Raw genomic sequence first — 22,618 nt, 5'->3', positions numbered from 1 at the left:
ACTGAGAAAAGGGTTTACAGGATATAGGGTGGGAAGAGGTATAGTTCAGATAAATACAGCATTCAGTACGTTTATAAAAGATGTCAGTTGACAGTTCGTACCCAGAGGTGGTGATACAGAGATCAAGAAAAAGTGGGAAAGTGTCAAGAGATGGCTCAAGTGATTTTAAGGGCAGGGTGGAAGTTAGAGGCAATATTGATGAGTGCATGGGTGCATGAGAAGCAGTGTAAATGCCGTCGTCAATGTAGAGGAGAAAGAGTTGGTGAGTATAATGGGGAAAGCTTCAAACATAGACCGTTCTACATAGCTGATGAAGAGGCAGGCATAGCTTGGGCCCATGGCTACCCCTTGGGTTTAGAGAAAGTAGGAGTGGAAAAATTGTTCAGGATGAGGACCTGATCTACCAGATGATGTGGGGTGATGGTGTTGGGGTACTGGTTGGTACATTATGCCAGACCCCGGGGAATCACCTGATTCTGATTCTAACATGACTTCTTTGCGAGGCCTGACCTGCAAGTGCCTAATTCTGCTCATATAATCTATGGTCTTGTGCTGAGTATTTCCAGCATCTCCATTTTTTTCTCTTCAGTTTTTCTTGGTTCAGGGGAGCTGTGTAAGGAGGGTTTGATGATCCCATTGAAATGAGAACAGTTTTTCTCCCTCATCAGAGCACAGAGTGAGATTTATAAAGTCAGGGAGGAGGCCGTAGGACCATTAAGTTATGGGAGCAGAATTAGGCTACTTTGCCTGTTGGGTCTGCCCCACAATGTAATCGTAGCTGATTCTATTTCCCTCAAACCCTTTCTCCTGCTTTTCCCTCTAAGCCCCTGGCTGAAGGAATTCTTCTATTCTCAGTTCTAGTAACACCCAATCTCAGTGGGAAAAGCCTCTCATTTTATTTTAATCAAATCTCTACTCTTTCTCCTGCACTCCAGGGAATGGAGTTCTAACCTATACAACCTTTCCCTGTAACTCAGGTCCTCAAGTCCCAGCAATAGTCTTATAAATTTTCTCTGCAATAGTTTAATTCTGTCGATATATTTCCTGTAAGCAGGCAACCAGAAATGCACATAATATTCCAAATTTGGCCCCATAAACATCTTGTACATCTTCAACATAACATCCCAACTCCAGTACTCATTATTCTGATATATGAAAGCCAATGTGCCAATAGCTCTCTTTACGACCCAATACCACTTTCATGGAGTTATAATCTGTTTTCTCAGATCCCTCTGTTCTACTACACTCCTCAGTGTCCCACTGTTCACTGTGCTGTGCCAGTCCTACCCTAGTTTGTCCTCCCAAAGTGCAACACATTACAATTGTCTGAATTAAATTCAATCTGCCATTTTCCCACATGGTATAGATGGTGCTGTAAGCTTTACCCTCAGTCTCCGTGCAAATTTGCCAATACAATTATTAATATCGATGGGTCATGGTAGTGTAGTGGTTAGCGTGATACTATTACAGCTTGGGGTGCTGGAGTTTGGAGTTCAATTCTGGCATACTCTGTAAACACACTTCTATGTTCCCCCCTGTGTACACAGGTGTTTCCTCTGGGTGCTCCAGTTTCCTTCCATAGTCCAAAGATGTACCTACCAGTTGGTAAGTTATTGTCCTGTGATTAGGCTGGTGGTGGGGGGGGGGGGGAGGGAAAACAAAAAAATCGGTGGCTTGCTGGGTGGTGAAGTTAGAAGGGCCTCAAGAGTCTATTCTATGCTGTATTTCTGATAAATAAAGTAAATCCAATATCCCTATGATACACTGAAAGTCACAGGCCTCCAATCGGAGAGGCAACCATCTACTATCACTCTTTTGCTTCTCTTGCTAAGCCAATTCTGAATCTAACTCACTACCTCATCCTGAACGCCAAGCAACTCAACCTTCTTGACCACCCCCCTTACAGGACCTGTCAAAGATTTTGCTTAGTCCATGTAGATAATGTTCACTGCCTTTCCTTCATCAACTTTCAAATACTTAACTGTCCCTTGGATTACCCTCGTATAATTTATCCACTACTCACAGTCAGACTCACAGTCCTAAAATTCCCAGCTTATTTTTAAAGCCTTTCTTGAACAACATTAACACGTTAGCTGTGGTTAAGAACGTTTTAATTGTCTTGCTGGGGGCTGTGCAATTTCTGCACTAGTCTCCCAAAAGGTCTGAAGTGGCATCATGTCAGGTCCTGGGGACTTATTCACCCTAATTTGCCTCAAGACAGCAAGCACCTCCTCTTCTGTAATCTGGATACAGTCAATGACCTTATCACTGTTTTGCCTTAGTTCTGTTGATTCTGTGTCCATCTACCAAGTAAATACAGATGCAAGAAATCCTTTCAGTTCCCTGCACAGGTGACTACACTGACACTCAAGTGGGTCAATTTTGTTCCTTGATATCCTTTTGCTCTTAATGTATCCGTAGTAGCCCTTGTGATTCTCTTCACCTTGTCTGGTAGAGCAAACTCATGCCTTCTTTTAGCCACCCTGACTTCCCTCGTAAGTGTCTTCTTGCATTTCTAATACTTCTCAAGTGCTTCATTTGTTCTTTGCTGCCTGTACTTGGTATGCACCTCCTTCTTCTTAACTAGGGCCTCAATATCCACTGAAAATCAAGGATCTTCAACTTGTTAACTCTCTAAATTTCACTTTTGAAGGCCTCTCACTTATGAAGCACAGCTTTTCCAGAAAACAACCTGTCCTAATCCACACTCGCTAGATCCTTCTTGCTGCCATCAAAACTGGCCTTTCTCCAATTTAGAATCTCAACCAAAGGTCCACACCTAATCTTCCCCATAACTCAATTGAAACTAATGGAGTAATGATTCAAAAGTGTTTCCTCACACACTTCTGTCTACTACCTAGTTGGGATCTCTATTGATTATGGAAACTTTTCTGAGCATATTTGACAGACTATCTAATCCTGCTCTTTACTGTCTAGGAAAAATTAATACGTTAAAAGTTAATAATCACCTATCACAAACTCACTTTTCTTGCTATCTACAAATCTGCTCCTCTAAGTATCATTGACAATTGGGTGGTCTATAATATAATCCCATTTATGCAGTTATTCTTTTCTTATTCCTCACTTCCACCCATATAGCCTGAGTAGGTGAGTCCTCCAGTCTGAGCACTACCACAACATTCTCCCTAATGAGCAATGTCACCCATCCCCCTTAATATCTCTCCCTTCATCATGTCTAAAATAATGGAACCCCAAAACATTGAGCTGGTAGTCCAGCTCTTCCTGCAACCAAATCTCACTAACGATTGCAATGTCATAATTCCCATGCTCATTCACCTTACCTACAAAACTCCTTGCAGTGAAATAGATACAACTCAGAACAGTAGTCTCACCAAGCTCAACCTTACAGGTGAGGATTTAGGATTAACATCTACCTACAACCATTCCACTAACTGCCATGGCACTCTGCTTTCCAACCCCCTGCAAAACAGACAGGTGACAGATTTTTTTCCAGGGCTCTAATGCATTTAAGGTGAGTGGGAAAAGTTCCAAGAAGATGAGGGAGCAATTTACTGCTTTTACAGAGAGCAGTAGGTGCCTGGAATGTGTGGTGGTAGAGGAGATATGACAGAGCCATTTAAAAGGCAGATGAATGTGCAGGGAATGGAGGGATATGGACATTGTGTAGGCAGAAGGGATTAATTTAGTTAGGCATTTAATTACCAGTTGAATTGGTTTAGAGTGACTTCATATTCATATTACATTGTGAGAGTAAGCATTTGGCACGGACTAGAAGGGTCGAGATGGCCTGTTTCCGTTCTGTAATTGTTATATGATTATTCCCAAGCTGTACTATTATATGTTCTTGTAGCCAATACCCTGGCTAATAAAGGAAAATATCCCTTTTGCAACACATACAAAATGCTGAGGCCAGATCTCAGCAGATCTGGCAGCATCTGTGGAAATGAATAAACAGCTGGTGTTTTGGGCTGAGACACTTCTTCAGGACTGGAAAGAAAGGGGGCAAGATGCCAGAGTGAAACGGTGGGAAGAGGGAAGGAGGATAGCTAGAAGGTGATAGGTGAAACCTCGTGGGTGGGAAAGGTAAAGGGCTGGAGAAGACAAAATCTGCTTGGAGAAGAGAGTAGACCATAGAGGAAAGGAAAGGAGGAGGGGCATCAGGAGGGAGGTGAAAGACAAGTGAGAAGAGATAAGAGGACAGACTGGAGAATAGAAGGAGGGAGGGGGAGGGGAAAATGTAATTATTAATTTATTAAGATACAGCACAGAATAGGACCTTCGAGCTGCGCTGTCCAGCAATGCCCCAATTTAATCCAAGCCTAAACATGGGACAATATACTATGCCCAAATGACCTACCAACCGGTACGTCTTCTGACAGTGAGAGGAAACTGGAGCACCTGGAGAAAACCTTTGCACAGGGAGAAGATACAAACTCCTTACAGGTAGCAGCAGGTACTGAATCCATGTTGCAGGAATTGTAAAGCTACTGCAAGCCGTCTGGTAGGAGAAATCAAAAGGAGAATTTCTTTTCAAACTGAAGGAGAAATTGATATTCATACTATTAGGCTTGAGGCCAGCCCAACCCTGAGGGCAGCTTCAACGTAGCATAAGAGGAAAAATGGACCAACATGTCAGAATGGGATGGGAATTAGAATTAAAATATTTGGTTACCGAAAAGTTCTGCTTTTGGCAGATAGTGCTCAATGAAGTGGTCTGCCAATTTATGACAGGTGTCACCTATGTAGTGGAGGCTGCATCGGGCGCACCAGAAGACCCCAGCATATTTTCAGGTGAAGTGTTGCTTCACCTGGAAGGTCTGTTTCGGGCCCTGAATGGAAGTGAGAGGGGAGGTGAATGAGCAGGTTAGCACTTTGATTGCTTTCAGGGATGTGCTGTAAGGAAGACTAATTGGGAGGGATGAACGGACAAGGAAATCCCAGAGGGCGCAATCCCTGCAGAAAGCTGGGGCGGGCGGGTGGAGAAGGGAAGGTACAGAATTATTTGGTGGTAAATCTGTTTGCAGATGATATGAAGATTGGTGGAGGGGCAGGTAGTGTTGAGGAAATAGGTAGGATGCAGAAGGACTTAGACAGATTTGGAGAATGAGCAAAAAAAGAGGCAAATGAAATATAATGTTGGAAAATGTATGGTCATGCACTTTGGTAGTAGAAATAAATGCGCGGGCCATTTTCTAAATGGGGAGAAAATCCAAAAATCTGAGATGCAAAGGGACTTGGGAGTCTTTGTGCAGAACACCCTGAAGGTTAATTCGCAGGTGGTGAGGAAGACAAATGCAATGTTAGCATTTATTTCAAGAGGTCTAAAACACAAGAGCAAGGATGTGATGCTGAGGCTTTATAAGGCACTGGTAAAGCCTTACTTTGAGTATTGTGTAGGTTTGGGCTCCTCATTTTAGAAGAGACGTGTTGCATTGATGATTCCAGGAATGAAAGGGCCATCACACGAGGAACGTTTGATGGCTCTGGGTCTGTCCTCGCTGGAACTCAGAAGGATGGGGGGCTGGGGGGGGGGGGGGGGAATACCTTCGACAGTTAAAAGGTCCAGACAGAGGAGATGTGGAAAAGATGTTTCCCATGGTGGGAGAGTCTAGGACAAGAGGGCACAGCCTCAGGATACAGGGGTGTCCATTCAAAACAGAGATGCAGAGAAATTTCCTTAGCCAGAGGGTGGTGAAATTGTGGAATTTGTTGCCATGTGCAGTTATGGAGGCCAGGTTGTTGGGTGTATTTAAGGCAGAGATTGATAAATTCTTGATTGGACGTACTATCAGAGGTTACGGGAAGACGGCCAGGAAATGGGTGTGAGGAGGAGAAAAAAAAGATCAGCCATGATTGAATTGCGAAGCAGACTCGATGGGCCAAATGGCCTAATTCTGCTCCTATGCCTTATGGTCTTATGTTTGGAGATGGCAGAGGATGTGTTGGGTGCAGAGGCTCATGGGGGTGAGGATAAGAGGGCTCATCACTGTCTTGCCAATCTATTTCCCTCCCACAGCAATATAGTGTTGAATATCCACCACACCCTGCGACAGTTTAACACTGTGTCCTCACCATGAGGTGCTCCAGAACTGGGTGGTACTGCCTCACGGTAGCTGCTTCTGCCTCCTTGCACAAGGTCCTCAGTGAGGTCCTTGCCTCCTCCGAAGTGGAGCTCATTTCCTGTAGAAAGAGAGGAAGAGCATTAGGCATCTCTGTGTGTCTCCCCTCACTCCACTCCCCCAGGGTCTCTTTGTCTCCATTTCCCTGTGCTTGCCCTCTGCTTCTGCCCTTGGGCACCCAGTGAAGGATGCCCAAAGATCCTGTCCTTCATCCCAATCCCCCTCCACAAAACCGGGGGCAACCGCTCCCTCTCAGTACTGCATGGCGCACCCAGTGTGTTTGGTGCCCAGGAGCAGTGGGAGTGGGTTATGCCCCTATACAGACAGGGGAAGGGGAAGAAAACTTTCCAGAACCCTGTGGTAGTGCCTCACGGTGGCTACTTCTGCCTCCTTGCACAAGGTCATCAGTGAGGCCCTTGCCTCCTCCAAAGTGGAAGAAGGGTTTGACTGAGTTGTCCCACCACACTGGAGGAAGGGTGTGACTTTATTCTGTGTTTTGTTTACCTTGTCCTACCTCAATGCACTGTGCAATGAACTGATGGGTATGAATAGTACGCAAGACAAGCTTTCACTGTACACCTGTACGTGAAACAATAATAAACTAATTTCAGTTCTTATTCTGCCCCTGCCTGGACTTCATTCCTCCCATGATTTCCGTCCTTCCCGCAGCCCAGATCTTCCTCCTGTGACCCATTTTCCCAACGCCGCTCCTGTCCACCCCACTTCCTCCATCAAACCACCCTGCCTCTCGCACCAGGACACCGCTCCCCACCTCCACCAAGAGAAGATACCTTCAGTAACAGCTGCAGTAGAACATCCTTGTCGAAGGGGATGAAGTGTTCCTCGTAGTCATCCGGCATCTGCTCTGGCTCCTCAGGATTCACTTCTTCCCCATGCGATCCAGAGTCACTGACCCTCACTCCGTTACCACTCGATTGGGAGTAAGCGACCCTCACTGCTGCCAGCTGCGTTCCAGATTGTTTGGTTCTCACTCTGTCACCCCTCGATAGAGAGTTACCAACACTCACCCCTCTGTTCTGCGATCTGGTGTCACTGACCCTCAATCCTCTGGCTCTCAACTGTGCTACTGTTGCCCAGGGGAGCCAAACCGGGATCCAGTGGGGTGGGAGAATGAGTGCCGTGCGGAGAGATGCTGGGAGACGGAGCATCCTGCCGGAAGGAGGAACGAAGAGGTGAATGACCCAACTAAGGAGGAAGGTGGAGACCTACCCCACCCCTAACAGGGACCCTCTTCCCTTTTTTGTACAGGGGAGTGATCCAATCTACTCACACTGATCCTAGGCACCAAACAAGCTTAAAGTTCCTGGGTGTTGATATCTCAGAGGATCTATCCTGGACCCAGCATGTTGATGCAATCACAGGGAAGGCACACCAACAGCTCATTACTACCTTTGGGGAGGACGTACAAGAGCATAAAGATCCACTCTCATAACTTAGAATGGTCCATGAACATTACCTCGCTATTATTCTTTTGCAGAGTTTATTTTTTTTTAATGTAGCTTATAGTGATTAGTTATGCCTGCACTAGACTAATGCCAGAAAATGACAAATTCCACAACTTGCATCAATGGCAACAACCCTGATTCTGATTTCAATGCAACAGGAATAAGGCTGGAGGTGGAGGCAGATATGGCAGAGGTGTTTAAGAGGCTCTTAAGCATATGACTGTGGAGGGAATGGGGTGAATGGACATTCTGCAGGCAGACGGGATTAGTTTAAATACTGGTTCAATTAGCTAGGCACATTTCATTGGTTTTTCACTCAATCTTGGAACACCTAGACAGCAAAGATGCAAACATCAGGATGTTTTTTGTCTACAGCTTGGCAATAAATACTATCATCACCTCAAAACTAACCAATAAGTTTCAAGACCTTGGCCTCAGTATCCCTTTGTGCAACTGGATCCTCGATTTCCTCACTTGCAGGCCCCAACCAGTTTGGATTGACAATGATACCTCCTCCACAACCTTCAAGCCCCGTTCCTCTCTTCCTCCAACCCACACAGATAATACAGCCCTAGGACAGACCTCCCCAGTGGGGTCACAGAGATTTGCATGCCTGACTCCAACCAACAGGGCTTGACTTTAGACTTCCAAGTTGACCTTTGGGCCGTGATCCTTGGCATCGATTCCAGGATACGCCAGTTATTGAACACTAGGCATTGAGCTCTGGACTTGACTGGACACCAAGCCTCAAACACCTCTACTGTAACCCGGGGTGTCACTCAACCTCATTCTTCCTGCCCACAAGGAACTCCAACTCCACAACCCATTGACAAGTCAGGTAAAGATAACAAAGACAAGTATCCCTTGTATGTGCTTCAGCGTCCCTGTGAATGTTCAAAGAACAGAGGGATATCGACCCCAACCCCTCACCATCATCCCCTTTGGAGTGACTATCCAGAAGACAAAATACAGGACTAATTAAACAGGATTAACACCAGTGTGGAAGAACAGAGGGATCTTGGGAGTCCACGTCCATAGAATCCTCGAAGTTGCCACGCAAGTTGATTGGGTTGTTCAGGTGTATATTGGCCTTTATCACTTGAAGGATTGAGTTCAAGTACCATTAGGTAATGTTGCAGCTCTATACAACCCAAATGTGGAATGTTGCGTTCAACTCTGATTGCCCTATTATAGCATGTGGAAGCTTTAGAGAGGGTGCAGATCTGAATGGATTAGAAAGAATACCTTATGAAGATTCACAGCAAGCAGGCAGCGGAGTAAGTCGCCGTTTTTCAGGAGAAAATTCAGATTTTTTTAAACTAGTTTTTTTTAAACTACTTGGGACAAAAGAGGCACGACTGCACAGGTGTGTAACCTCAGAGCGTGGAAGGCTTAAAAAGAACACCGCCATATCCAGCGGGCAGCGGAGTGAGAGGGTGAAGAGTGATAGGGCTTTGGCTCAACGGGTTTAGGAAGAAACGGGAAGTTGCTTCTTATGACCGTTGAATCTTATAGTAAAGGGGTAAGTTACAGGTTTATTTATTTAGTAATAACAGTAGCATTAGAGGTCTGCGTCTAGGATTAGTGTTGTGCTTAGAGTGCCAGATATGGGGACCCTGGGAGGGTTTAAACTAAATTGGTAAGGGGAAAGAAACCAGGGTGTTAGGGTCGAGGAAGAGGAAAAGTGAAATAAGTCAAAGATACTGTGCAGGAAAGATAGCAAGAAGGACAGGCAGGTGAATAGACAGGATAATTTGCTGTGCGATAGAAATATAGCAAAATTGGTAACAGATACTGATCTAAATGTACTGTACTTAAATGCATGCAGCATTAGAAATATAGTGGATGACCTTTTTGTACAGCTACAGGTTAAAAGATATGACATTGTGGCTGTCACTGAGTTATGGCTAAATGATGGATGTGATTGGAAGCTGAATGTCCAAGGATACACAGTGTATTGGAAAGATAGGAAGGTAGGTAAAGGGGGTGGCATGGCCCTGATGGTAAGCAATGATATCAAATCACTAGAAAGAAGGGACATAGGATCAGCAGAGGTAAGATCCTTACGGGTTGAGTTAAGAACTGGCAAGGGTAAAAAGACACTAATAGCAGTTATATACAGGCCTCCAAACAGCAACCAGGATGTGGACTACAAGTTACAGTTGGAAATAGAAAAAGCGTGTCTGAAAGAAAGTGCCAAGATAATTATGGGGGATTTTAATATGGAAGTGGATTGGGAAAGTCAGGAAGGTACTGGATCTCAGGAGAGGGAGTTTGCAGAATGCCTACGGGATGGCTTTTTGGAGCAGCTTGTCCATAAGCCCACCAGGGGTTCGGCTGTTTTGGATTGTGTGCTGTGAAATGAACCTGAGGCGATTAGGGAGCTAGAGGTAATGGAACCCCTTGGAAGTAGTGATCATAATATGATTGAGTTCAATTTCAAATTTAAAAGGAGAAGCTGGTATCAGGTGTATTGATATTTCAGTGGAACAATGGAAATTACAGTGGTATGAGACAGGAACTGGCCCAAGTTAATTGGAAAAGTAAGTTAGTTGGAGGAATAGTAGAGCAGAATTGGATGAAATTCCTACAAGAAATAAGGAAAGTGCAGGAAAAATATATTCCAAGAAAAAAGAAAATCATGAATGGAAAAATAGCACAAATGTGGCTAATGAGAGAGGTTAAGGCTAAAATAAAAGCAAAAGAGACGGTGTACAAGGAAGAGAAAATTAGTACAGAAACTGAGGTCTGGATGACTTTTAAAAACTTACAGAAGGAAACTAGGAAAGTCATTAGGAAAGAAAAGATGAATTATGAAAGGAAGTTGACAATTAACATAAAAAAGGATACTAGTTTTTAAAATATATGAAGAGTGGAAGAGTGACATGGGTAGACATAGGACTGATTGAAAACGATGCTGGAGAAACTATAATGGGTAACAAAGAGATGGCAGAGGAACTAAATGAGTATTTTACATCAGTCTTCACAGTGGAAGACATTAGCAACATACCAGATAGCCAGGGGTCTCAGGGAATAGAATTAGGTAAAGTCAAGATTACTAGAGATAAAGTGCTTGGGAAGCTAAATGGACTAAGGATAGATAAGTCTCCTGGACCAGATGAGGTACACCCATGGGTTCTGTAGGAGGTGGCTTTGGAGATTGTGGAGGCATTGGAAATGATCTTCCAGGAATCAATAGTCTCTGGCATGGTTCCGGAGGACTGGAAGGTTGCAAATGTAGTTCTGCAGTTTAAAAAAGGAGGGAGGCAGCAAAAAAAAAATTACAGACCTATTAGTCTGACATCGGTAGTTGGAAGGTTATTGGAGTTGATCCTCAAGGACGAGGTTATGAAATACCTCGAGGTACATGACAAGATAGGCCCAAGCCAGCACGGTTTTATGAAGGGAAGATCCTGCCTCACCAATCTATTGGAATTTTTTGAGGTAATCTCAAATAAGATTGACAAGGGAGAGGCTGTGGATGTTGTGTATTTGGATTTTCAAAAGGCCTTCGATAAGGTGCCGCATAAGAGGCTGCTTAATAAACTGAGAGCCCATGAAATTACAGGAAAGACAATGGAATGAGTGGAGCATTGGCTGAGGCAGAAAGCAAAGGGCGGGAATAAAGGGATCCTATTCTGGTTGGTTGCCGGTTACTAATGGTGTTCCACAGGGGTCGGTGTTGGGGCCACTTCTTTTTACACTATATATCGATGACTTAGATTATGGATTAAACAGTTTTGTGACTAAGTTTGCAGATGACACCAAGATAGGTGAAGGAGAAGGAAGTGTTGAAGAAATGAAAAGGATACAGTGAGACTTAGTCAATTTAGGACTGTGGGCAAAGAAATGGCAGATGAAATACAATGTTGAGAAATGCACGTTTATCTATTTTGGAAGAAGAAATAATTGGGCAGATTATTATTTAGATGGGGTGCAAATTCAAAAATCGGAAGTGTAAAGGGACTTGGGGGTCCTCGTGCAGGATACCCGAATGGTTAACCACCAGGTTGGATCGGCAGTAAGGAAAGCGAATGCTATGTTGGCATTCATTTTAAGAGGAATGGTGTATAAGAGTAAGGAGGTGTTGATGAGGCTCTATGGGGCACTGGTGAGACCTCATTTGGAACACTGTGTGCAGTTTTGGGCCCCCTGTCTCAGAAGGGATATACTGATGTTGGACAGAGTTCAGAGAAGATTTACGAGGATGATTCCTGGAATGCAGGGGCTAACATATGAGGAGCGTTTGTCGGCTCTTGGACTATGTTCATTAGAGTATAGAAGAATGAGAGGGGATCTCATAGAAACATTTTGAATGTTGAAAGGGTTGGACAGAGTAGATGTGGAAAGGCTGTTTCCCTTGGTGGGTGAGTCCAGGACAAGAGGCCACAGTCTTAGAATTAGAGGGTACCCGTTTAAAACAGAGATGAGGAGAAATTTTTTTAGCCAGAGGGTTGTGGATTCATGGAATTCATTGCCACATACAGCTGTGGAGGCCTGATCATCGAGGGTGTTTAAGGAGGAGATTTCTAGGTATCTAGTTAGTCAGGGTATCAAGGGATATGGGGGAAAAAGCCAGAAATTGGAACTAGATGGGAGAATAGCTCATGGTGGAGTGACGGAGCAGACTTGATGGGCCAAATGGCCGCCTTCTGCTCCTTTGTCTTGTGATCTTGTGAAGATAGGTTGAGCAAGCTGGGGTATTTCTCATCCTGCCGGGGTGCTGACAGAGGGGACATTTAAGAAACTGTTTCATGGATGATAGGAAGATTTTGAGCGATGGAGGAGGGAAGGTTTAGACTGATCTTAGAGCCGGCACGGCAATGCAGTGGTTAGCAAAATGCTTTACGGTAACAGTGACCTGGGTGCAATTCCCAGCGCTGTCTATACCATCTCCCCATAACTGAGTGGGTTTTCTCCATCGGCACTGGTTTCCTTCTGCAGTTTAAAAAGATGCCAAGACAATTGACCATTATAAGCTGTCCTGTGATTAAACCGGGGATTGCTGGGTGATGCAACTTGAAGGGTCAGAAGGGTCTATTCTGCGCTGTATCTCAATAAATAAAAAAACAAATAAATACCATGGGCAAGATGCTGTGTTGTAATGTTCCATGTTCTTTAGGGTTGGGAAAGATGTATCCCATGATGCACTTGACAGTCCATTGTTCTCTGCAGCTTCTTAGCTTCTTGTGCATATGAATTGCTGTCCCCGACAGTCAGGAAACTTACATCCGTTAAAGTGTCCAGTGACACATCAGATTTAACATCACCAACATGTCATGAAATTTGTTGTTATGTGGCAGCAGTACATTGCAATACATAATAATAAAAACTAAAGTACAGCAAGTATACATTTTATAAAGTTAAATACATAATGCAAAAAGAGAAAAAATAAAAAAAGTAGTGAGGTAGCATTCATGGGTTCGATGTCCATTTAGAAATCTGATAGCGGGGAAGAAGTTGTTCCTGAATTGTTGAGTGTGCATCTTTAGGCTCCTGGATGTCCTCCCTGATGGTAGCAATGAGAAGAGGGCATGTCCTGGGTGATGGGGATCCTTGATAATGGATGTCGCCTTTTTAAGGCATTGCTCCTTGAAGATGCCCTAAATGCTGGGGAGGCTATTGTCCATGATGGAACTGTCAAAGCTCACAACTTTCTGCAGCTTATTTCGATGCTGTGCCATGCCTCCCTATACCAGACAGTGATGCAGCTGGTTAGAATGCTCTCCATTGTACATTTGCAGAAATTTGCAACAGTTTTAGGTGACATACCGAGTCTCCTGAAATTCCTAATGAAACATAACCACTTTATATATAGCCTTCTTTGTAGCTTATCGATACGCTGGGCCCAGGATAGATCCTCAGAGGTGATGACAACCAGGAACCTCCAAAGACACTGGCACACCTCCTCTGTGATTACATCGATGTGCTGGGCTCATGACAGGTCATCCGATGTGTTAATGCTCAGGAGTTTAAAACTGCTGGCTCCCTCAACCACAGTTCCCCCAATGTAGATTGTCACACGCTCTTTTCATTTCCTAAAGTCAGCAGTCAGCTCTGTGGTTTTACTGAAGTTAACTGAAAGGTTTTGGTTGTAGCACCACTAAAACAGGTGTCATCTATGCCCTATGTTGGGCACTCTGACAAATCCCTATAAATGTAATGTGGAGATTATTCTGATTGGTTGCATTACTGCCTGGTATGGAGGCTCCGAAGCATAGGATCGCAAGAGGCAATTCTAAAGTTTTATATGCCGCCAAAGGAGTTCATCAGGAGTTTGAGGAGACTCAAAGACATAATAGCAAATTTCTATGCATGTATCATGGACAGCATTCTGACTGGTTGCATCCAAGTCTGGTATGGGGGCTCCAATACAAAGGATGCATAGGTTTGTAGACTCAACCAGCTCCATCATGGACACGACCCTTCTCAATGAGCACATCTTTATAAGGTGGTGCCTCAAGAGGGCAGTATCCATCACCGAGCACTGTCCCCATCTGGGATCCACCCACTTCTCATTACTACTAATTGGGTGGATGTACAGGAGCCTGAAGAGCCACACTTAATAATTCAGAAACAACTTCTTCCCCTGCGATATCAGATTTCTGATTCGTCCATGGATCCATGAACATTATTGTTATGAGGAAGGAGCTTCACGGGTTTGGTAAATGAGACAGAAGACTCTGACTATGAATAAGCACATTAGCTACTTATTTAGACTATTACGTACTTGTGACACATGACAGTGGTACCCTTGTCACGTGACTGGGGTTGAAGCTATACTGGACTTGAGGTAATGGTCTTGTGATGGTGGAGTGACGTCATTTTCCTGCCAGTAGAGATCATGTGACAGGTTTTTTTCACAGGGTATAAAAGGAAGACCCCACCCTGTGAGGAGGGGCAGTTCGTGGCTGGATTTGCCATGTTGACTTCATGCCACTGCGTGATTTAATGTGATGACGCAGTTTAGTTGAAGGATGAAGTTTTTATCTAATGCCTAAAGTTTAAAAGGTCATTGCCAGCAGTTTCTTTACAATACTGCTAGTTGAGAATCAGTGAAGAGTGAAGATCGGAGTTCGGGAGTTAAAGATCGAGGAGAATCAATTTTCGACAGTGAAGCGGGTTCGACCTTGTTTAATACTTATTCGGAAGGAATTCGTTGACTGTTCTCGTGTTAATCTCTGTGGGATAGCAGAAGATTGAGGACAGTGATAAAGGAAAGGTCAGTGCCTTTAAGCCGTTACATTTCGTAAATTCTTCCTGGGAAAAAGTTTGACTTCGGGGACTGAAGCAAAGCCACATGAAAGAGAATTTAAATCGTCTTAAAAAGTCTCTCCCTTAAATGGACTGTGAGCATTTCAAACTTTTGGCAATACTACTTTAAAGAACTGTTTTTGCAACATCGTTTTAAGAACTGTTCAAGCTGCCGCACAGCAGCTGATTTCCGGTTACGTTAGTGTTTGTTTACTTTTGGGGGGTTTGTTTTCAGTGTTTAGTAAACGTGTTATTTGTTATATAAACCCTTGTCTAACTCATATATTTATTGTTGCCTGAATACGTAACATACATTTGGGGGCTGCGTCCGGATTGGATCGTTTGGTTTAAATGCTTGCTAACTTTTGAATCGGTGTTTTGGAAAAGGGGAATACTCGATTCTTTTGTTTGATTGGCTTGTGAGTGTTATTCGGCAACAATGGATATTGATGAGCTTCTGGCTTCGCCAGTCGCGGAGTTGTGAGTGAAGGCAAAAAAAACTGAGGTATCTGAGATAGCTAGTAAATTGCAACTTAAAGGTATTTTGCAGACTACATCTAAGGCTGTTATACAGAGAAAAATCGCGTCGCACTATGTGGAGTCGGGTATTTTTGATGAATCGATTTTAGGGTCGTTTCCAATAAGTAATCTGGAGATGCAGTTGCAAATCGAACAGATGAGGTTGGAACAAAGTAAAGCAGAATTGGAGCGTTGTAAGTTAGAAGCTAATCAAAAGAAGAGGGAATTTGAATATGCAATGTTGGAATTAAGGTCTGGGAATCAGTCTTTTGGTTCTAGAAAACCGTTTGTTGCAAGTCAAGAAATTAAATTGGTCCCTCCATTTAGTGAAACAGAAGTGGAAAGATATTTTCAACATTTTGAAACTATTGCTCGGATGTCAGAGTGGCCGAAAGATAAATGGTCAGTGTTGTTACTGAGCGTAATTAAAGGTAAAGCACAACAAGTTTACACAGCTTTAACTGCTGCGCAAGCACTTGATTATGATATTGTGAAAATGCATATTCGAAAAGCATACGAGTTAGTCCCAGAAGCTTATAGGGAAAGATTCAGAAGTTTGAAAAAGTCTGTGGAAAAAACTTATGTGGAATTTGCCTATGGTAAAGCTGTGTGTTTTGAGAGATGGGTTTCTTCTAAAAATGTAAATTGGGACTATGATACATTGAGAGAGCTGATTTTAATGGAGGAATTTAAAAGAAGCATTCCTGTTGAAGTAAGGACCTACTTAAATGAGAGGGATAGTGATAAATTGCAGGATTGTGCTAGATTAGCTGATGAGAATGTCTTAATTCATAAGAATAAATTTCCTCAGGGCAGAAATTTTAAGAGGAAAAATAACATGGAGACTCAAGGTAAATCAGAAATTATATCAGAAGTTAATGAGAAAGGTAAGGAGGAAGGAAAGCCTGTGAAGGAAAGACAGTTTGGTCTTATTTGTAACTATTGTAAGAAACCTGGCCAAGTAATAGCTAACTGTTTCAGATTGAAAAAGAAAGAGAAGGAAGCAGTTCCAGATGCTTGTGTGCAACATATTGAAGCACCTGTAAAGTTACAGGGTTTGATAAACACAAATGAGGCTTTGTTAGAGTCTGATCGTTAAAAAGGGATACGATCATTTTATAACTGAAGGGTTTGTATCCTTGAAAGAAGGATCTACTCTGGCGCCAATATGAATCCTTAGGGATACTGGAGCTTCTCAATCACTGATGTTAGACAGTGAGTTGAAGTTTAATGAAGAATCTGATTCTGGTGAGGTAAATTACGTAAGAGGTGTTGGGAGTGATTTTATGCCTGTACATTTACATAAAGTAAATTTAAAGTCAGGGTTAGTTACAGGATTTGTTGAAGTAGGATTACAGCATAGCTTACCTGTGAAGGGTATTTCTTTATTGTTAGGTAATGACTTGGCAGGTGGACAAGTTTTTCCTGAAGTGCATTTGTCAATGGAGTCAGAGGAACCAGAGTTGAATTCTAACACAGATTCTTCCTGTTTTGTGACTAGAGCTATGGCTAAAAAGATTGATGCACAGAATGAAGTCGTTACTCATGACTGTTCAATTCAGGATTCGAGTTTTGAGGATGTGTCAGAAACTTTCTCACCTTCGTTGTTTGAACAAGATTCTTGGAGTAAGTCTGACTATGAAGATTTATCTCTGTCTCGTAAGGAGATGATAGCAGAGCAGAATAGAGACCCTGAGATTATAAAATTAAGAGAGCAAGCGTTACTAGGTAGTGAAATTGAGAAGGTGCCAGTAGGATATTACTTGGAAAAAGGAGTGTTGATGAAGAAGTGGAGATCGCCTACAATTCCTGCAAATGAGGATTGGAATGTTGTTTACTAGGTAGTTGTTCCTAAAGTTTATCGAAATGAGATTTTGACTTTAGCTCATAGTGTGCCTTTAGGTGGACATCAAGGGGTAAGGAAAACTGTGGACAAGATTTTAAAACATTTTTACTGGCCTGGTCTAAGAAAAGATGTGGCGATGTTTAGTAAAACGTGCCATACTTGTCAAATTGTGGGTAAACCAAATCAAGTTACACCAGTAGTTCCATTACAACCTATTCCAGCATTTGGTGAACCGTTTTCTAAAGTTATTGTAGAATGTGTTGGTCCATTACCAAAGACAAAAACTGGTTATCAGTATTTGTTGACTATCATGTGTACTTTGTCTAGGTTTCCAGAGGCAGTACCACTTAGGAATATAAAAGCTAAAACTGTGACAAAGGCTCTTATAAAATTTTTTACTTATTTTGGATTACCTAAGGAAATACAAACTGATCAAGGTAGTAATTTTATGTCTGGATTGTTTCAACAGATAGTTTATAAATTGGGAGCTAAGCAAATCACTTCGTCTGCATACCATCCAGAGTCGCAAGGTGCCTTGGAGAGGTATCATTCTACCCTCAAGAATATGATTTGGACATATTGTGTGGAAAATGAAAGTGACTGGGATGAGGGTATAAACTCACTTTTATTTGCAGTAAGGGAATCGGTACAGGAATCTTTAGGTTTTAGTCCCTTTGAACTTGTGTTTGGGCATAGAGTTAGAGGACCTTTAGCTTTATTGAAAGAACAGTGGATTAGTAAGGAAGTACACACTAATTTGTTGGACTATGTTTTGAAATTTAAGGACAGGTTACACAAAGCTCAGGAGAAAATGAAAACTTGGTATGATAAAGCTAGGATGTGGATGTTTAAGCCTGGAGATAAGGTGTTGGTTCTTTTCCCAGTGCAGGCAAATCCTTTACAAGCTAGATTTCATGGTCCTTATAAAATTGTGTCTAAAATCAATGATGTGGATCACGTGATAAAAATTCCAGATCGTAGAAGGTCAACACAACTTTGCCATATAAATATGATAAAACCATATTATGAGAAACAATCTGATACTGTGACTGTTGTGGTTAGAGAGAATGAGTTTGATTTAACTAGGAGCATGATAGATGATTCATCTGAATTTCATTCTAAATCCAACATTGTTTCTGTTAGGTTACCAAATTCAACCATTCTGGAAAATATTGATGAGAAATTAGCACATTTACAGCTAGAGCAGAAACAACAAATGAAGGGATTAATTTTTAAATATAAGGAGTTGTTTCCAGATGTTCTGAGGACTGCTATAGCTTCACATGATGTAGATGTTGGAGATGCCAAACCTATTAAACAACATCCATATAGGATGAACTTAGAAAAATGTGAACTTGCTGAGAAAGAAATTGGATATATGTTAGAGAATAATATCATTAGATATTCTAACTCGAATTGGAGTTCACCATGTGTTATGGTGCCAAAACCAGATGGTAGTATTAGGTTTTGTACGGACTATAGGAAGGTGAATGCTGTAACGAAAACAGATGCATATCCAATTCCTAGAGTAGATAATTGTGTAGATAAAGTTGGAAAAGCAAAGTTCCTTACAAAGATTGATTTATTGAAAGGGTATTGGTGTGTTCCATTAACGGACAGAGGTAGAGAGATTTCTGCATTTGTAACTCCATCTGGGTTATATGAGTATAATGTTCTTCCATTTGGGATGTAGAATGCCCCAAGTACTTTCCAGAGAATGATTAACTCTGTGATTCAGGGATTGAACGATACTGATGCTTATATTGATGATTCAGTGACAGGAAATGATACTTGGGAAGCACATATTATTGTGGTGGAGAAATTGTTTGAAAGGCTTTCAAAAGCTAACTTAACTATTAATTTAGCTAAGACTGAATTTGGACATGCCACTGTGACTTACCTTGGTTATGTTGTGGGTCAAGGTAAGGTAGCTCCTGTTCAGGCAAAAGTTCGGGCAATTTTAGAGATTCCGACTCCAACGGGGAAAAAAACTCTCAGAAGATTTTTGGGAATGGTAGGATATTATCGAAAATTTTGTAAGAATTTTGTTAATGTTGCCCTTCCATTAACTAACCTTCTGCAGAAGAATGTGAAGTTTGTGTGGACAGTGCCTTGTCAAGAAGCATTTGAAAAATTGAAAATAATGATATGTCAACAACCTGTGCTTAAGGCACCTGACTTTGATAAACCTTTTTCATTGGCTGTGGATGCTAGTGAGGAGGCTGCAGGAGCAGTATTAATGCAAAGGAATGAGGGAGATGAGGTTGATCATCCACTAGCTTACTTTTCTAAGAAATTTAATAAGCATCAAAGAAACTATTCGACAATAGAGAAAGAATTGTTATCTCTTGTTTTAGCTTTGGAATATTTTGAGGTATATGTTAGTACAACTCAAAAACCACTTATTGTTTACACTGATCATAATCCATTAGTTTTTCTGAGTAAGATGAAAAACAAAAACAGAAGATTATTAAATTGGAGTTTGATGTTACAAGAGTACAATATTGTGATGACTCATATTAAAGGTAAAGATAATGTGGTTGCTGATTGTCTACCTCGATGTTGAATGTACAATGCAATTTTTTTTATGGAGTGTTTTTTTTCAATTGTAACACTCCTACTGTATTGTGAGTTACAAGCTGTTATATGATGGTATTGTATATTGTGTATGTTATGAAATTTATACATTTGTTTTCTTGTAAGCAATTGTTAAAAATTTTTGTTCTTGTCAGACCAAAAATGTTTTTTTTTGGAGGGAGGTGTTACGTACTCGTGACATGACAGTGGTACCCTTGTCACGTGACTGGGGTTGAAGCTATACTGGACTTGAGGTAATGGTCTTGTGATGGTGGAGTGACGTCATTTTCCTGCCAGTAGAGATCATGTGACAGGTTTTTTTTTACAGGGTATAAAAGGAAGACCCCACCCTGTGAAGCGGGGCAGTTCGTGGCTGGATTTGCCATGTTGACTTCATGCCACTGCGTGATTTAATGTGATGACGCAGTTTAGTTGAAGGATGAAGTTTTTATCTAATGCCTAAAGTTTAAAAGGTCATTGCCAGCAGTTTCTTTACAATACTGCTAGTTGAAAATCAGTGGAGAGTGAAGATCGGAGTTCGGGAGTTAAAGATTGAGGAGAATCGATTTTCGGGGACTGAAGCAAAGCGACGTGAAAGAGAATTTAAATCGTCTTAAAAAGTCTCTCCCTTAAATGGACTGTGAGCATTTCGAACTTTTGGCAATACTACTTTAAAGAACCGTTTTTGCAACATCGCTTTAAGAACTGTTTGAGCTGCATCGCTTTAAGAACTGTTCAAGCTGCCGCACAGCAGCTGATTTCCGGTTACGTTAGTGTTTGTTTACTTTTGGGGGGTTTGTTTTCAGTGTTTAATAAACGTGTTATTTGTTATATAAACCCTTGCCTAACTCATATATTTATTGTTGCCTGAATACGTAACAAGACAAACAGTAAAGCATTTGGCCTAACATCCAAGCCATTCTAAGTTACAAAAACTATGACAGTAAACTAAACATTAAGCAACACTTCAAACTCAACAGATATCTCATTAGGGCTCCCTAAGTTACACAACTGCAAATCTAAACATTCAACAGGTATTTCAGCAGGTTCTTCAGCACTGGTTGCAACCTCAGTGTAATGACGAGTGCCCACAGACAAAGGACAGCCCCTGAGGCGCCCAGAATCGGACACCAGTGCCATGTCACACCACAGAAAACTTACAGCAGAATACAGGACCTTCGACCCACAAAGCTGTGCTGAACATCCTTAGCTGAGAAATTACCTTGGGTTACCCATAACCCTCTATTTTTCTGAGCTCCACATACCTGTCCAGGAGTCTCTTAAAAGGCCCTATTGTATCCGTCTCCACCACCGTCACTGGCAGCCCATTCCAGCGCACTCACCACACTCTGCATAAAAAAATCTTACCCCTGATATCTCCTCTGTACCTACTTCCCAGCACCTTAAAACTGTGCCCTCTTGTGCTAGCCATTTCAGCCCTGGGAAAAAGCCTCTGACTATCCACACAATCAACGCCTCTCATCATCTTATACACAGGCAAGCAATGGGAAACAGTTGCACCATCCTTCGAATGGACCAACTGATGCACAGAGAAGTGGCTTCCAACCGACAAGTAAACTAACCCTTCACATTAAACTACCCCGTCATTTCTTTTTTCCCTACTCTATTTATTTACATTTGTAACTTACAGTAATGTTAAATTGGGAATCACAAATTTAGAGGCAGGAAAGTTGTTTCCGCCAGTAGGTGAGAGTAGAACTAGGGGACATAGCCTCAAGATTTGTGGGAGTAGATTTAGGATGGAGATGTGGAGGAACTGCTTTTCTCAAAGAGTAGTGAATCTGTGAAATTCTTTGTCCAATAAAGCAGTGGAAGGCTACCTCAGTAAACATATTTAAGACAAGTTTGGATAGATTTTTGCATAGTAGGGGAATTAAGGGTTACGAGGAAAAGGGAAATAGGTGAAGATGAATCCGTGGCCAAATCAGCCATGATCTTATTGAATGGCAGAGCAGGCTCAATGGACCAGATGGCCTACTCCTGCTCCTAATTCTTATGTTCTTCGATAGATGTACTGTGGAGTTCATTCTAACCAGCTGTATCACCGACTGGTATGGGCTACGGGTTGTGGTGGTGGGGGGGGGGGGGGCACTGCACAAATCATGGGCACTAACCTCCGTAGTATCCAAGCCATTTTTAAGGAGCAATACTTCAAAAAGGAGGCATCATTAAGAACCCCTATCACCCAGGATACACCCTCCTCTCATTGCTACCATCATTGGTACAGCAGCCCGAAGGCACTCACCCAACTATTCAGGAACAGCTTTTTCCCCTCATCCATCAGATTTCTGAATGGACATTGAACTCATGAACACGAACTACTTTTTTGCATTACTTATTTACAGTAATTCAGGTGTTTCTCTCTAGTATTATGTATTGCATTGTATTGCTACGGCAAAGTTAACAAGTTTCACGACATTTGCTACTGATATTAAACCTGATTCTGTTGTCATTTACCTTCAGTTCACTATTTATTTATTGAGATACAGAGCAGAATAGGTTTTACCAGCCCTTCGAGCCACAGCTGTCCAGCAATCTCCCGATTTAACCCTGGCCTAATCTCGGAACAATTTATACTGACCAAATAAACTAAAAACTGGTATGCCTCTGGACCGTGGGAGGAAATCAGAACACTTGGAGAAAACCCACGTGATCTCAGGGATGGGTACAGACTCCTTACAAGCAGGAATAAGTGGGAAGTGAACGCAGTTCGCTGGTACTGTAAAATGTTGTGCCAACCACTACGTTACCTGCCACCTCAGTTATCTGGATTATGTACAATTTAAGGGTATATCAGTTTATGGTTTGTCATGTTTCTCACTGGAATTTAGAAG

At 42.2% G+C, this 22,618-nt stretch overlaps 1 protein-coding gene across 4 annotated transcripts in view; it reads right to left on the bottom strand.

The window, feature by feature from the left end:
- The window catches only part of LOC132380547 (transmembrane protein 143-like), a 72,561-nt gene that overhangs the window by 48,965 nt on the left and 978 nt on the right, over positions 1 to 22,618 (bottom strand). The window contains exons 1-3 of one of the 4 annotated variants that reach the window (XR_009507809.1): positions 12,649 to 12,893; positions 6,893 to 7,271; positions 6,055 to 6,162 (exon numbers count right to left, since the gene is read on the bottom strand). The gene's annotated coding sequence lies outside the window, so the exon portion shown is untranslated. Of the gene's footprint in view, positions 1 to 6,054; positions 6,163 to 6,892; positions 7,272 to 12,648; positions 12,894 to 22,618 lie in introns of those variants that run through there. The other 3 variants (XR_009507808.1, XM_059949444.1, XR_009507810.1) reach the window with 3 other exon arrangements.

Source organism: Hypanus sabinus, chromosome 24, assembly GCF_030144855.1.
Source record: "Hypanus sabinus isolate sHypSab1 chromosome 24, sHypSab1.hap1, whole genome shotgun sequence".
NCBI lineage: Eukaryota > Metazoa > Chordata > Chondrichthyes > Myliobatiformes > Dasyatidae > Hypanus > Hypanus sabinus.
The sequence above is the reverse complement of the archived record's forward strand: the minus strand, read 5'-3'. Positions and strand labels throughout refer to the sequence as shown.